A 14,346-nucleotide genomic window follows, 5' to 3' on the forward strand; every position below is an offset into this window, starting at 1 on the left:
CATCATGGCATGGTTGTTCTTTGGCGCTCTCGGGGTCTCTGAGCTGCTGGGTTCAGAGTGGAAGTCGGGTATTGATTGGAAGGAGGTATATTTGGGGGTTTCTGGTGTGGCATTGCGGATCAAAAGTAAAAAAAACGATCAGTCGGGTTCCGGGGTGGTCGTATTTCTCAGACGATATCAGGATGCTTCGATTTGCCCTTTGATTCTGGTACATAAGTGGAAGAAGGAGGCTGGCGATCGGTCGGGAGTGGTGTTTACACATAGTGACGAGAGCAAGGTTACAGCATCTCAGTTATTGGCAATCATGCGTAAAGGGCTATCGGTCAGGAGGCGCGTCATTTCGGGACCCATTCCTTTAGGATTGGGGTAGCTACAGAAGTAGGACAGAAGGGTTGGGACAGGGAGATGCTGATGTCGTTGGGGAGGTGGAAGTCTGATTGTTTCAAGAGGTATGTGAGAAGGAGGGAATTTTAAGGGGGAATTGTTGCTAATTTTTTGTTTCTCTTTGTAGGTGTGGTAGCAGGCCCGCAGGCGGGATACATTGCGATTTGGGTTGTCAGACATTCGTTTATCAAATGGGCACAGCACCAGGCACGACGGATGGTCATAGGGGAGAATTTGGGGCATGATTTAGAACGGTATCATGTGCGTTGGATTAGTAAAGGGGGTATGAGGTGGGGAGAACTCTTACCACATTTGCAAGGGTCTGCTGAAAGGGGACCTTGTCCAGACATATTGTGTTTACATTTGGGGGAGAATGATTTGGTGGTGAATGATTTGGTGGTGAAAACATGTCTTGATCTTTTTAAGGATTTGAAGAAGGTTTGCAGGTCATTTTGGCTCAGTGGAGCGGCTGCCATGTGGTCTTTACAGGATTTGTTCTGCGGCGGGTTTGGCGGGGGCAAAAAAGCCGGGGGCCATTGAAAGGGTCAGACGCAAGCCTAACAAAGAAATCAAAGGTTTTTGTTTGGTCAAGGGAACATAAGGATTTGCGTTTCGAGGATGTTGAATTTTTCAGGGATGATGGGGTCCATTTATCCTTTATGGGAATGGAGCTCTATCTTTTGCAGTTAAAGGAGACTTTGAGGGAGATGTTGCGGGAGGTTTAGATGGGGGGGAGGGAAAGAAAAAGTCAGGGTAGGACTTTTTCTGGTGGCGGAGAGAGTTTTCTTCCAGGTACCAAAACACGTGCGGATGGTGAAGCTGGCAGAACAATTTAGGTATTAAGGGGGGGAAGCAGCAGCAGGTCACGAAGGACAGGCAGGGAGCTTGACATTAGCGTTCAGAAGGAGAAGAAGCGGGTATGACGGGGAAAAAGGTAAACATGAGTGGAGAAAGGGAAGGCAGGATAAGGTTATAGGGATGGGGGTTGACAGGGTAGGGGAGGGGTGAAGATAATTTGGATGTCTAGTGAGGTTTTAGTTTTGTACGGCAGAGGCCAAGGTTTACAGGATTGTTCCAATAAAGCGGCCTTTTCCCCACATCAACTATGTTGTGGTGTTGTTCCCTCCTCCCCAATGTGGCCCCGCGGGGATTTGCCGAAGGAATGAGGTCTTCCCCCGGTGTCTTTGGGGAGGGTGGTATGGCCCACAATGTAGTTGGGCGACATTTGGGTTGTCTGGTTGGGCGTCGGTGGGGGCATATAAGCAGACATTTTGTTAGGTCGGCCACCATTTTGTCAACATGTTTGGCCGGTCCTTGCTTTTGGGGGCTTTTGCTAAATCCCCCCCTTCCTCCCAAAGAGCTATTCTGGAGGGGATTGTTTTTTTGTATTGTGATATGTGGGACGGGCGTTTCGTTTGGAATCGGTGCACGTAAGGGCTCGGGTACATGGTTTGTTGTCGCTTGGAACAGGTGCTATGAGAAGCGGAGAGAGTTTTCTTCCAGGTACCGAAACACATGCGGATGGTGAAGCTGGCAGGACAATTTAGGTATTAGGGGGGGAAGCAGCAGCAGGTCACGACGGACAGGCAGGGAGCTTGACATTAGCGTTCAGGAGGAGAAGAAGCGGGTATGACAGGGAAATAGTTAAACATGAGTGCAGAAAGGGAAGGCAGGATAAGGTTATAGGGAGGGGGGAGGACAGGGTAGGTGAGGGGGAGGATAATTTGGATAGGTGTTTCGATGTCTAGTGAGGTTTTAGTTTTGTAAGGCAGAGGCCAAGGTTTACAGGAATGAAAGTGCACCTATTCCGATAAAGCGGCCTTTTCCACACAGCAACGATTTCATGGTGTCGTTCCCTACTCCCCAAAGTTCTTTCTAGAATGTATGGCGAAATTAATAGCCCTTCCGTGGGGAGGGGAAAACTGCATCAAAACAAAATGGTGGGTGCGACCCCTTCAGTCACCGCACCCGCCATCAGAGCAAGAGAAACTGCAGCACTGTCACGGTTTCCTGCTATGAGCGACAAAAACTAAAGAGGAGCACCTCCCTCCGCTCACTCCTCTCTAAAGCTGGCCATAGCGGTGGAGACCTCTGGTGTGGTCGACCGCTTTCTCCATCGGTCCCGGAGCCGGATCAAGTTGCAGCCATCTTCTATGGCGTCAAGCCACACTCCCAGAAAGAAAGTCGTTTATTCACAATATTGTACTCAATGCTACACTTTCTAATAGTCATATACTCAATCAGTGACTATGTGTACTATCTGCTGTGAGCGCTAAACCCATCCCACTCCCCTCCAAAAACAATAGCTCTCCCAGGAACTGAATCCCTCAGCAGGAGCAAGCACTTCACCATGGGTGCTTGAACGCTATGTTGCAGGAAAACTAACAAGAAGAGCAACACGGTGAGCAAAAAATGACAGCTGTGAGACTCCCAAAAAATAAAAGCTGAAAGCGCATGAGAGAAACTGTAAAAAATAAGGACAAGGCAAAAGACAATTAGTGGAAACTAAAGGGTCTCCAGTATGGAAGGAAAAGCACAATCTCGGGCAACAGCGTCCAATCCTCCATCAGCAGGGGCCACACCCATAATATCTATCCATGTGAGGAACGTAGCATGCAGTAAACTTCTAGTCCGTGTACTGACAGCACCCGCAATGAAAACCCCATACCGAGCCCCCCTCCCACGCGGGAGAGTCCCATTGGCGCATCTGGACGGGCAAGCTTACAGACAGAACAATTATTTTGCTGCCAGAAGAGAAATGGAGCCATGAATAAAAAGGTCTCATCTGCTCAACTACGCTGGAAAGATATACAAACAAACACTGGTGGTGATGATAACGATGAGGCAGAAGTAGCAGCGCTGGAAGAACACTTAACCCACTGCTCAATTCGGACTACGAGTGTTTTGTACTCAGGCAAGCAAAACAAAACAAAACAAATTGAAAATCAATCAACAGTTTTTAATGCCCACCTGAGAGAACTAGCAACCATGTGCGTGAAGGATGATGCTAACAAACAAATCCGAGCACAAATAATTCAAGACTGACTAGCCACAGGCCTTCGACGATGGACTTTTAGCAAGCCAAGAATATACCTCAATTAAATCCTCATCACTGGCGGATCACTCTGGATGTGGCCGTCAAAACCATTTGTGAGAATATGCAAAAGGGTTTGTGACGAAGAGGTGGAAGGAGAGGGCAGACCCTGCAAAAAGTGAGAACCAACCACCCCGAGCATGACGTGGTGACAAGGCAAACTTATCCACCAGGCGTAGCCATTTGTCTGCATGAGCCAGGCCTCATGAAGGAGCTGAAGAGGATGAAGACATTTTCCTCGTGTTTGCCATCAACCAAGATTCCAGTCACATGAGATCTTCCCTGAAATGCGAGGTCAGCATCAAATGGGTAGAGACTGTTGCGCTCATAGACACAGTCAGTCAGTCAATGTCCTGGACCGAGCACAGTCCCACTGGCCCCGACCCAAGCCTACGCTGCAGGAGGTGAAGACTCGCATCTCCCCATGACAGCCATGAGCCACTGCCAGTCACGGGTGCTTGTACCACTGATGTACAATATGATTCTCACGCTAAAATCTGCTACGGCCTTTGAGTTTCACCGGAGACCAAGAACCCCTGTTACTTTGAACAGCGTTGTTATGTTGTTTGTTTAGTATCGATGTGATATTTTCCATTGTTCAGGCTCGTGCTTTCAGTACAAGCTGCCTCAGGAGCTATTTGAGGCCAGCTGTGACGTTCAAGTGAATTTGAGGAGGGAAGGGCTCCTAGGGAGCAGCTTACACCCTGACCAGCTGGCGCGCAGCGGATTTTCTCGTCATCCTCTTTCAATAAACATTCGTCAGTTTCACTAACCTGCACTTCGAGTCTTGGTCATTACAATTAAGAACCGTTTCAGAAACAACCTGTAAGGCATACAAATTGATAAAAATATTTACACTGTTCAAACCCTTCTTGACCAGAATGTTAGTTCAATCAAGTGGGCTATTGTGGCCACTGATGGCGACATTATGGTTACCCCTGGCAAAGCAGATGCCCATCATAGACATAGTTTGAGTTTTGTTAGTGACATTTCAAATATCCCAGGGGTACGAAGGCCTTTTCAGGACATATTGTGGTTTTCTAGGCAACATTCCTAGCATACAACTGGACAATCCATGATATTTTGTGAGATTCTTTGGCACCATTCTGGTTGTGCCTGGTACAATAGAAGTTCACCCATGACTAATGCGGGCATTCTTTGTGACAGTAAGTTCATCCCTGGCATGGTTTTGGTGCATCCTTGACATCTTCTGGTCATTCTTGACATCATTCTTGCGACCTCTGGTGTAATGACGGTACATTCTTGATGCCATTCACACGTGGCGCACTCACCAGGCTGCCGCTTACATACTGTGTCCATATATTGTAAGATATTTTGAACAATTTGATACTTAGATTACAGTTATTAATCAGTGCCAATAGGCCCTGATGAAGTTGTGGGGCGTCACGTCTGAGCGACAAAACTCATGTTGGCAGAGGGCAGAGAAGTAATAAAGACTGGAAATGTGGCAAATGATTTTTGGACTTGTGATAAACGTTGAGTGGACTCTTTGTGTGACGTGTGCTCAAGGACTTTGGTTGTCATCTTTGACATATCACCTACATTCGTGGTAACATTCTGTGTATCGCCTGCATGATGGCGACATTCGTGGAATGTTGTGGTGGATTGTGTGTCTTTCCTTTATATATTGATAGCTCAGGCCAGGGTTGGATTGGGGCCATAATAAGGCCCAGGCAGTCAAAAAAAAAAGTGTCCCACAATCGCAGATTGCAAAACACTGTTTAGTTAGGAGCATGGACCTAATGTTGGTAAACATTTTCAGTGCTAAAAGTATTTTAAACCTTATAGGGCCAGTAACGTTTGTCAAGACTGGAAACAAAGCATTCCACATTATTTTCTTGGGTGCTCTTGGAATATTTCTCACCCTAAGATCCCCTGAGAGCCCTCTTCATCCATAGGCCTTTTACACTCACCCATGACTTTTTAGATATGCACAGTAACTTTACACTATTTAAGAGAAGTCCTGTAGTGTTCAGAGACTGACGAAAGGCGTATCGTTATTTTTGTTTTACTTGCAGGTAGCATCATGCGTAACTTCCAACAAATAGAATGATGCTAGTGTGTAAATACAAAAATAAATATACATAGTGTCACTTTCCTAACATACATGCAGTTTTATATAGCATAAACTTGACACAGACATATTGGATAGCTTTACAAGAGCACCAGATAACATTACAAAAGGGAAGATTAATTTCTTTGGAGGCTCAGATGAATTATGTGATTTGCCCAGGATCACTGGATGCTGAGCTGATGCTGGGACTTAAACCTGGTTTCCCAGTTTCAAAGCCCGCAACATCTCCCTGTTGACTGCAGGAACGGATATGGGGCAAGCAAAGAAGAACAGCAGAGACTAATTTATCCCACCCTGTTCCATGGAGGGGAGGGGACAAAAATCAATTGCAGAGTTCCCTCTGCCTCTCACCAACTCCAACCACCCAACTCTCAGGACCTCTCCCCTGCCCCCGCCCTCTGCAAAGCAGGTGGTAACTGCTTCCCATGGGGAGCTCTGTCACACCTGGAGAGCGTCAGAGGGGGCATGCTGTGACAGCTGGAGCAGCCCCATTGTCATTTTGCCTCTGACAATTAGCCTGCTGCCATGACTTCATTTGCACAGAGACAGGTTCAGTATATATATATATATATATATATATATATATATATATATATATATATATATACACACACATACTATTCATACTATTATAACAGCTGTTGATGTTGTGCACTTGGTGGCGCCCGAGAGGGCCAAAGCAGGTTGCACTGCTTAATAGACCGAAAAACCGTCCCATTAACTGCTGGCCTCAGGCACAGGCCCATCAGTCGATGCCCGATTGCCCGCCTTGCCTGTTCAATGCTTGCTCGGGCACCACTGCGCCCCTTCTTGTCCCGCTGTGGCCATTGCTTGCCCAATTCTGGCTATATATCAGCCACAACACCGGGGTGGTAACCAGCCATGCCGCACTATCGATATCCCGGGTGTGATGATGAAACATGGGCAGGATCTGTCCATGTGTGACAGTGGCATTTAAGTGCTTGTGACAAGACATACTTTTCACGACCAATGAAATGAATATGGTGTAAGCAATGTCAATAATTGTTCCTCTCTCTTTGTATGATATAGTGGGAAATTATTGAGGTGACATGTTTTTGCAACAGAATGTACAAATGTTGAATGAAATAGCACTGTGGTGATCAATTGACTTGTTTCCCCTTGATATATCTATAAAATAACAGTACAAACAGAGCACGCAAGCTACCTTTTTCTTTGTATGGCTATTCTTTTTAGGGTCGAGCCTGCTTTGCATGCGCTCGCGCATGCGTATAGCAGGGAGACTCTTTAGTATTTAGAAAAGGGCTCCGAGCCCTGTCAACTTCACGTCAGTGCTTTTTATTGGTTCGTGGGCTTCCCTAATTAAATCGGCTTGCTTTCATTAGCGAAGGCACGCATAGGTCATGCCTTTTCCGGTGGCTAGCCCTCCTCGAGCGCAGCGACCAAGTACAGAAAACATGTGAGGCTTGCTGTTTCCCATCGGGCTGGTGGACTTTTTTTTAAAACTAATTTACGAGCCCGATCTCGCTTGGCAGAAGTCGAGCGCTTTACCTACTTGATTTCACTTTTTCGGGTTACGTGCATAAATGCACTTTTGCCCGATAGGTGAAAAGTCGGGTTAGGAGTTTACAACGCGATCGGCTCTAACACGAGCAAACGCGAGACCCGATGCATTGTAAATGCTTGTTTTCCTTTTTGCGGCATATGCGTGCAGTAAACCACGCAGAAGCTTGTCGAGGCCAGATCTATTGCATTTGGCAGGCTTGTTTTTAATGGAAATAGGCTTTTGCTACAGAAGTACTTGATTGGCTCACATCCTACCTGACTAAAGTGTAGAACAGGTCATCATTTTCTGAGATGGAGATGGTGACAGTTCTGATGGGTGAATTAAAGACTGGATTTTGGGGCATTTGTCTTCTGCAGCTGAGCAATCGCTCAGTTCACACCCTTCTGATGGCAACGAGTCTTGCACTCCCCATCCCACCTTCCTTTGCCTCCCCCTGTTTTGCTCCCCTCCCCCTTACTTCTCTCCACCTCTTAATCCTGATGTCCAGCTGGTATGTCACAGGCTCCAAGTAGTCTGTGCAGCTCTCCCCTTACTTTTGCTTGGCCGGTTTCGAGATAACAGGGGAATCCCTAGAGATCAGATCCCCCACACCCTGCTGACATTAGACCAGCATCCCAGCCCCGCGCCCCTTGTCAAACGGCCTGCTTCGAGAAAGGCAGGGTTGACCTTACAAAATGTAACAATAACATTGCTTTACACTGAAAATAACACGTTGTTGCCCATCTGAATTGTATTCGTTTTATCAGCCTTGGAAAGATGAAAGGCTGCCTGAAACTACTGGGATATGAACCCCTGACCTGAACATTAGACACAAATCTCTGTAGCGGTCGCTCAGCTCACTGAGTTACCTTACTGGCTTGGATGCTGCTTTAATTCAGCGCTGCTGCTGTGGATGTTTTTTCCACACTTGGGTTGCGGAATGTCTATGTTTACATCTTATTAATTCCACAGACTTGGCGGAGCTCGAGAACCGACGCCTCACCTGTGAGTCAAGCAACCTCTGTACAGCCATGCACCCTTTCGTAAACAGCGATCGCTTCCTTCATGGTGAGATCACTGCTGCAGTGTCCAATCAGAATTCGAATCTGTTAAGCAACTCCACTGGAAGGCCCTTGTTTGAGCATACGTTTTAAAGAAACAGAACCTGGAACTCCCTTCGCTGCATCGTGATGATGTTAAAGTACGGTTCCATCTGTACTGGTCAAGACAGTTCTTTGACCCGTGTACAGTGCAGGACAGGGTCACGCGTGGTTTGCAGCATCCGGCCTCAAGATTACTGCACTGTTCTCCACTCTAGCACCCCTGCAGCTCCCTGCTCAGTCTCGTGTCTCTGGCAACCATGGTATTTCAAACAACAGTGGTTCTTTCTATAACACTCCTGAATTCTCAATAGAGACCAGCACAACATCAATTCGCACAGTAGCAAGACGCACAGACAGGAAGGTACTACTCGTTTGAAAAGAAAAATCTGAAATCCTGTTCAAGGGTTTAAATACATATAGTAGTGCAAGGTACATATAAAAAGATGTATAACACCCCGGAAACCCATTTTTCTCTTGCAAATTGAACATAAAAAGTTGCACAATGCCCCAAAGAAAAGGAACCTGCAAAATGTATTAGGACACACATATATATATATGTAAAACGTACAGATCAAATAAGGTTTCCAACAAGAAGCCATAAACGACCCAAGTTTGCCATGATTAATAAAGGCAACTTTATTGGATTCGTTAAGTTCTAGTCAACGACGTCTCGACCCTCCAACAATATGGGGTCTCATCAGGACAGAACTTTTAAGGGGACACCTAGAAGAAAACACAATTCTTTAAAATCAAAGTAATAACAGAGCAAAAAGAGGTGAATACTAAAAGAGAGTAAGGTGCACCCACCTACTTAGGAAATACCACAAACCAACACCAAGTGCACATACAAAGGTGCCAAAAAATAGTAACATTTACTTACAAAGGGACCTTGCACTGCATCTGGCCAAAAAACATAACGAAAATACATGAAGACAATACATAGTAAACCTCTTACTAGTTCACATTAAAGAACAAATTACAATAATAGAGAAGCAGGGAGAGCAGCCTACCCCCTTTGTAAGAAGAACCAGAGACAGCAATCAGTTGGCATACAATTGGATAACTTGCTATGGATTCCGACACGCTACACCTAGATAGCAGGAAGAGGGTGTTAACCAATGAAATAGGGTAATTCACTAAAAGTAAACTAAAACACAGGACCGTAACTAACATGTATATGGCCTGACAAAAAGTATATATAGAAGGTGCGAATCGCAGTTGGAGATAGCCACCGCGAGGACAGAATGTGTGTCTCCAGGTGAACAACAATGTAATTCAATGCACAATGGAGGAAATATATAGATGGCGTGCGATGATACTGGTCTTCACTACATGTGCGAAGACCAGAAGGTATGCTTAGTAGCGGTATAATCCAGACGCGCCACCAATTTCTAGACTCCAGAAAGACAAGTCACCCTCCATTCGAAATGGGTAAATAAACCAGGTAAAGACGCAGTGTCCCAAGAGAGGCTTGGAGCACTCGTGTCACATCCTCCGCTCTTGTCGAGAGGAGGAGAAAAACTAGAGCATGTACCCAGAGGCAGGGAAACCAATCATCAACATCTCCAATATATTGCTACTGAATGGAAAACAGAAAAGAATAATAAACAACTTAAATTGCAAATCCATCCATTATTCCTCATTCAAAAGAGACTGACCATGGCGCAACGAGGGCACTGGGGCAGTATTAGATATACTGAATCTGATTTCACAAAGCCATTTGAGTAATGTGTGTACCCAAGATCAACATAGGGGCACAAGTGGCCTAATTTATGTGGGTGAATTTTTTTTGAGAATCCTAAAATGTGGATTTAAATGAGACGTGTACTAATTTCTACATGTTGTCGTCTAGTTTTTATTAGAAATAAAGAAGTGACATAATTCTAATAATAATTGAGTATATTTATAAGTAAATAAAATACAGCCGGGAGTACAGCACAGTTCTGTAACTGTAGCCACATTCAACTCAACTCTTACAAACAGCGGTTTTTATACACTTTGTGGACACCCAAGTTGCACTTCTTTCATACTTTTACAATTAACAAAAGACCATAATTCTTTAAACACTATCTGACTATTTGTTACAAAAATACAGTTATAGCAGATATAATACAAATATCTTTCTACACACACAATAACCTTTGATCCTACCCTTTGAACTTTATCAATCTGTCCTCCCTACACGTCTACCAGCCTTTGAGGTTTTACGGTCTGCCCCCACTTACTGCTAACCTTGAAACACAAACATCTAGTGCCGTGTCTCCCTTTCAGCCTGTCATGATTTACCCCTTCTCCTGACCCTGGTATCAGAAAGTGGCTCAGACTCTGCTTTGTGTATGCATCCTTCTAAATTATCTATGGCATGCGAAGTCGGACTGTGACTGCTTTTACCCTGCACCTGGCCTTTCTCCTCATTCTCCTTTCTGTCCCTGCATCCCTGTGTGACCGTTATATTCAAACCGAGGCTTATACTTTTCATGTATCATATACACTTCTGCTCATTTGTTTTCTATGTCGTATGTTGACCAGAGTAGGCCTTCTGTCATTTTCTTGAGGCCTATTACATTCCCCCCTCTAGTTGAATTTTCAACTACTTGCTCATCTTTCCTACCCAGTGTATCTATCTTGGTGTATGCGCTCTGCTTTTCCTTTCACACGTTACAAACTACCCTATTAGTAAACATCCCTCCCAGCTTCTCACTACTGGTTTTACAACACCCTACAATGACCTGAACAAGACTATACATCAATAGGATCATCAAAAGAATTGGAAAAAGTCCTTTAAGCAATTCGGCTAACCAGGACGGCATCCACGAAAACAACCCTGGAAACCACTCGATGGAGGCACCTCCTTCCTCTACCATTTTCTCCTGCAGATTGTGCAAAGTCTGTATAGCCTCTGTTATTGTCCCATTGTCTGCATCGTTAGATGGCACATATGTACAGCATGCCGTACCGATCTTGGCACAAACCCCACCTTCCATTGCCATCATCAAGTCTAACACATATCTATGTTGCATCAGCATCACTGGTACTGCCCGTAGCTCTTCTTTGATTGCATTGAAATCCTCTTCCGTTGCATTGATGGCTTTCATCAGTTCCCAATGTGTTATTTGCAACCAACGAGCAGTGGCTTTAGCCTGAATGAATGGGAGGATGCTTCCAAAAAACAACTGGACATCATTGATCAATCGATATTCTTGAGGAACCTCTGCCCATGTTGCAGTGCCAAAGTATTCAGCCGCTTTTCTCCTTCGATGATGGTGTAACAACGTTTTTGGACGGCTCATAGGATGCTCATGTAACTTTGAAACATCCACTCCTGGAATCACTAAGGAGGGGGTGTGCACAGTAACTAAGGCACAGAGTCCATTCCATCCTGAAGGAAGTCGTGTATTTAGCCATTCTCTACATTGCCAATAATAGTCCATTAAACTGGAGTTGCCCCCTTTCATATCATCATTATATCTTGTGGTGATGCAATTGGCATTTGTCCCTACTGAAACTGTTCCGTTTCCCTCAAAACATAAGGAGAAAACACTAGGTGTTCGACCCACTCAAAGAGTTGAAGGTGTTTCTACCCAGGTTAAACTTTGTATATTCTCATCCCATATAGCCTGACAATCCAGTTGTGTATTAATGTTATTTCCACTCCCTCTCCATAAGGAGAGAGCTCTACATCCAAATACTGCTCCATGGTGCCATTGATCATGGACATATACTGAACCATTTACCCTAAGATAAGGTCTCTCCTGACAGTCATAGGGCTTAGGTGTGGCTGTGTAATAATTACATAGAAGTGTAGATTTGATACTCCTAGGAACCCTTGTCCTAGTATTTTAGCCTTCCACCTATCTCCCTTGTATCTTAAAGCTCCTGTCCTCGTCATTGCTTCTATTTTTATTTCTATTTCCTTACGGTCAGTCAGAACATTCGTTATATCAGCTATCCCTTTCTCATATTGTGTGATGATTACTAAAAATGTTCCCTGCTGCACTTGTAAAGGTTGCATCCGTGCCCTCATTCTACATAGGAAAAGTTGGAGAAGGCACTGTGTGATATTAGAAGACACTTCTTTAGATGAATGTAAAATATCTGAATCACTAGCATGTGGAATTAAAGAACATACTAAACAAGACTCATTAGTACTTTGCATCCCTACTTCTACCATATGCTGATACCATGTATTGTCAAGCAAACTATGATGTATAACATTAGATACATTTTCATACATATGTCTCTCCTTTCAAACGCACAATATTTAAATTTGATACTATACATGAACTAGAATACCACTTCAAACCTAGAGTAAATATAAAAAAATAAACAAACAAATAATACAGTGGTCCAAAAAAGTCTGAGCTAATATGGTGCTCCGCTCGCTCTTTGAAAAAGAACAGAAGTTATTTCTCCTTTTGTTTGCTCGCCTCCAAAAGTTCCTATCCCAATGACAATGTTTGACACAAAGCAGGGGCCAGTTGAATGTCCGACAAATGTATCCACAGTTTCCTGCCCTCCACTTTCACTGCAGTGGGGGTGCTCTGGGTGACTGGATAAGGCCTCTCAAACTTACTGTCTTTCCATCGTCTTACAAAATTTTGACCCACAGGAATCAGACTGATCTGCTGGGCTGCGGTGGTGCACTTCTGTTGCTGCATCACCTGTTAAGAGAAGAACTTAGCAGATTTCAGCAATTGAGACAAATTCATTGAGACCCATTCATTTCCTCCCCCAAAACTTCAGCAGTTTTATGAGCATCTGTATTTTGCCTTGCTATCGTTAAAGGAGTCAGCATCGGGCGTCCTGTCACTATCTGATGCGGTGTCAGGTGGTGATCACTTCCTGGCTGATTTCTAAGCGCATACAAAGCTAATGGAAGGCAGTAGAACCAGTTTTTATGCAATGTAGCACACAGTTTACTTATTTTGTTTTTTTAACAAGCTGTTAAGGTGTTCCACTATACCATTACTTTGGGGATGATAGACAGATGACAATTTATGCTTTATCCATAGAGAGGTGCAAATGTGTTGAAAAAGGGCGTTAACAAAGTGGCTGCCATTATCTGAATGGATCGTTTCTGCAATTCCCCATATAGGTATTACTTCTCGTATCAAAAAATTAGCTGCTGCTTTAGCATCTTTATGTACACATGGTCCTGCCTCGATCCACCTTGAAAAAGGACAGACCACGACTATCAAGTACCTGTAATTATTACATCTATCGATCAAGTCAATGAAATCTAAATGTAGATTTTTAAATGGCCCTGTTGGGCGGGGGATTGTTGATGTAATAAGATTCAATGTAGGTCTTGGGCTGTATTGTTGGCATTCTGCACATTCAGAAATATACATTGTGATCATCTCCGATAAATGTGGGATAAACCAATCTGCCTACAATGTAGCTAGAAGATATTCTTTAGCCGTATGCGCAGGGAGATGCAGTTGCTCCAGCGCTGTATGCAACAAAAGTTGTGGCATTACCAGTTTCCCAGTACTTTCCTTTCTATAGATGAAATCTGTTGGTGATTGTATACATCCTTGCTGTTCCCACAGTTCCCTTTCATGTAGTGGGGCCTGTTCCTGCAACTCACGTTCATGTAATTGTGCTGTCTCAATATACAAGGGTAGTAATTCAGTATTGTTCGGTTGTCTGCTTATCATTTCCAATGTGTTCTCTTCTGCTTCACTATAATTTGGAGATGTTTTAGCTGCCTCCTTGGCTGCCCAGTCTGCCAGAGCATCACCTCTGGAGACAAGGTCTTGCTTGTTTGTATGTGCCACACATTTTATTACCGCCACCTTAGATGGTAAGGTTAAAGCATGTATCAGTTTTGCCAATAAATCTTTATGCATCACTGGAGACCCATCAGATTTCAAAAATCCTCTTCTCTCCCACCTGTAGATGCTCGAATGCACAGTAGTAGTAGTAACATATGCTGAATCAGAATAAATCGTAACTTCTAACCCCTCAACATGTTGCAATGCTTCAATAATAGCCACTAATTCTGCAGCTTGCACTGAAAAATGAGAGGGTAATGGCACTTGGCTCACCATCTGCAATGTGTCAGACAACCCCTGCTGTTCGGCTCTTACAACTGCTGCTCCCGTATGTCTAATCCCTGTTTTCTGATCTATGAAAGAGGATC

At 44.3% G+C, this 14,346-nt stretch overlaps 1 protein-coding gene and 1 long non-coding RNA gene across 2 annotated transcripts in view; one reads left to right on the forward strand and one right to left on the reverse strand.

Moving 5' to 3' along the window:
- Window positions 1-8,155, reverse strand: part of LOC138245745 (uncharacterized) — a 116,910-nt gene extending 108,755 nt beyond the window's left edge. The window contains exon 1 of the long non-coding RNA XR_011194163.1: window positions 8,102-8,155. This is a non-coding gene — a long non-coding RNA (uncharacterized lncRNA). The remainder of the gene's footprint in view (window positions 1-8,101) is intronic.
- The window catches only part of SAP30L (SAP30 like), a 387,822-nt gene that overhangs the window by 268,913 nt on the left and 104,563 nt on the right, over window positions 1-14,346 (forward strand). The window lies entirely within an intron of this gene.

This window comes from Pleurodeles waltl, chromosome 7, assembly GCF_031143425.1.
Source record: "Pleurodeles waltl isolate 20211129_DDA chromosome 7, aPleWal1.hap1.20221129, whole genome shotgun sequence".
NCBI classification, from domain to species: Eukaryota; Metazoa; Chordata; class Amphibia; order Caudata; family Salamandridae; genus Pleurodeles; species Pleurodeles waltl.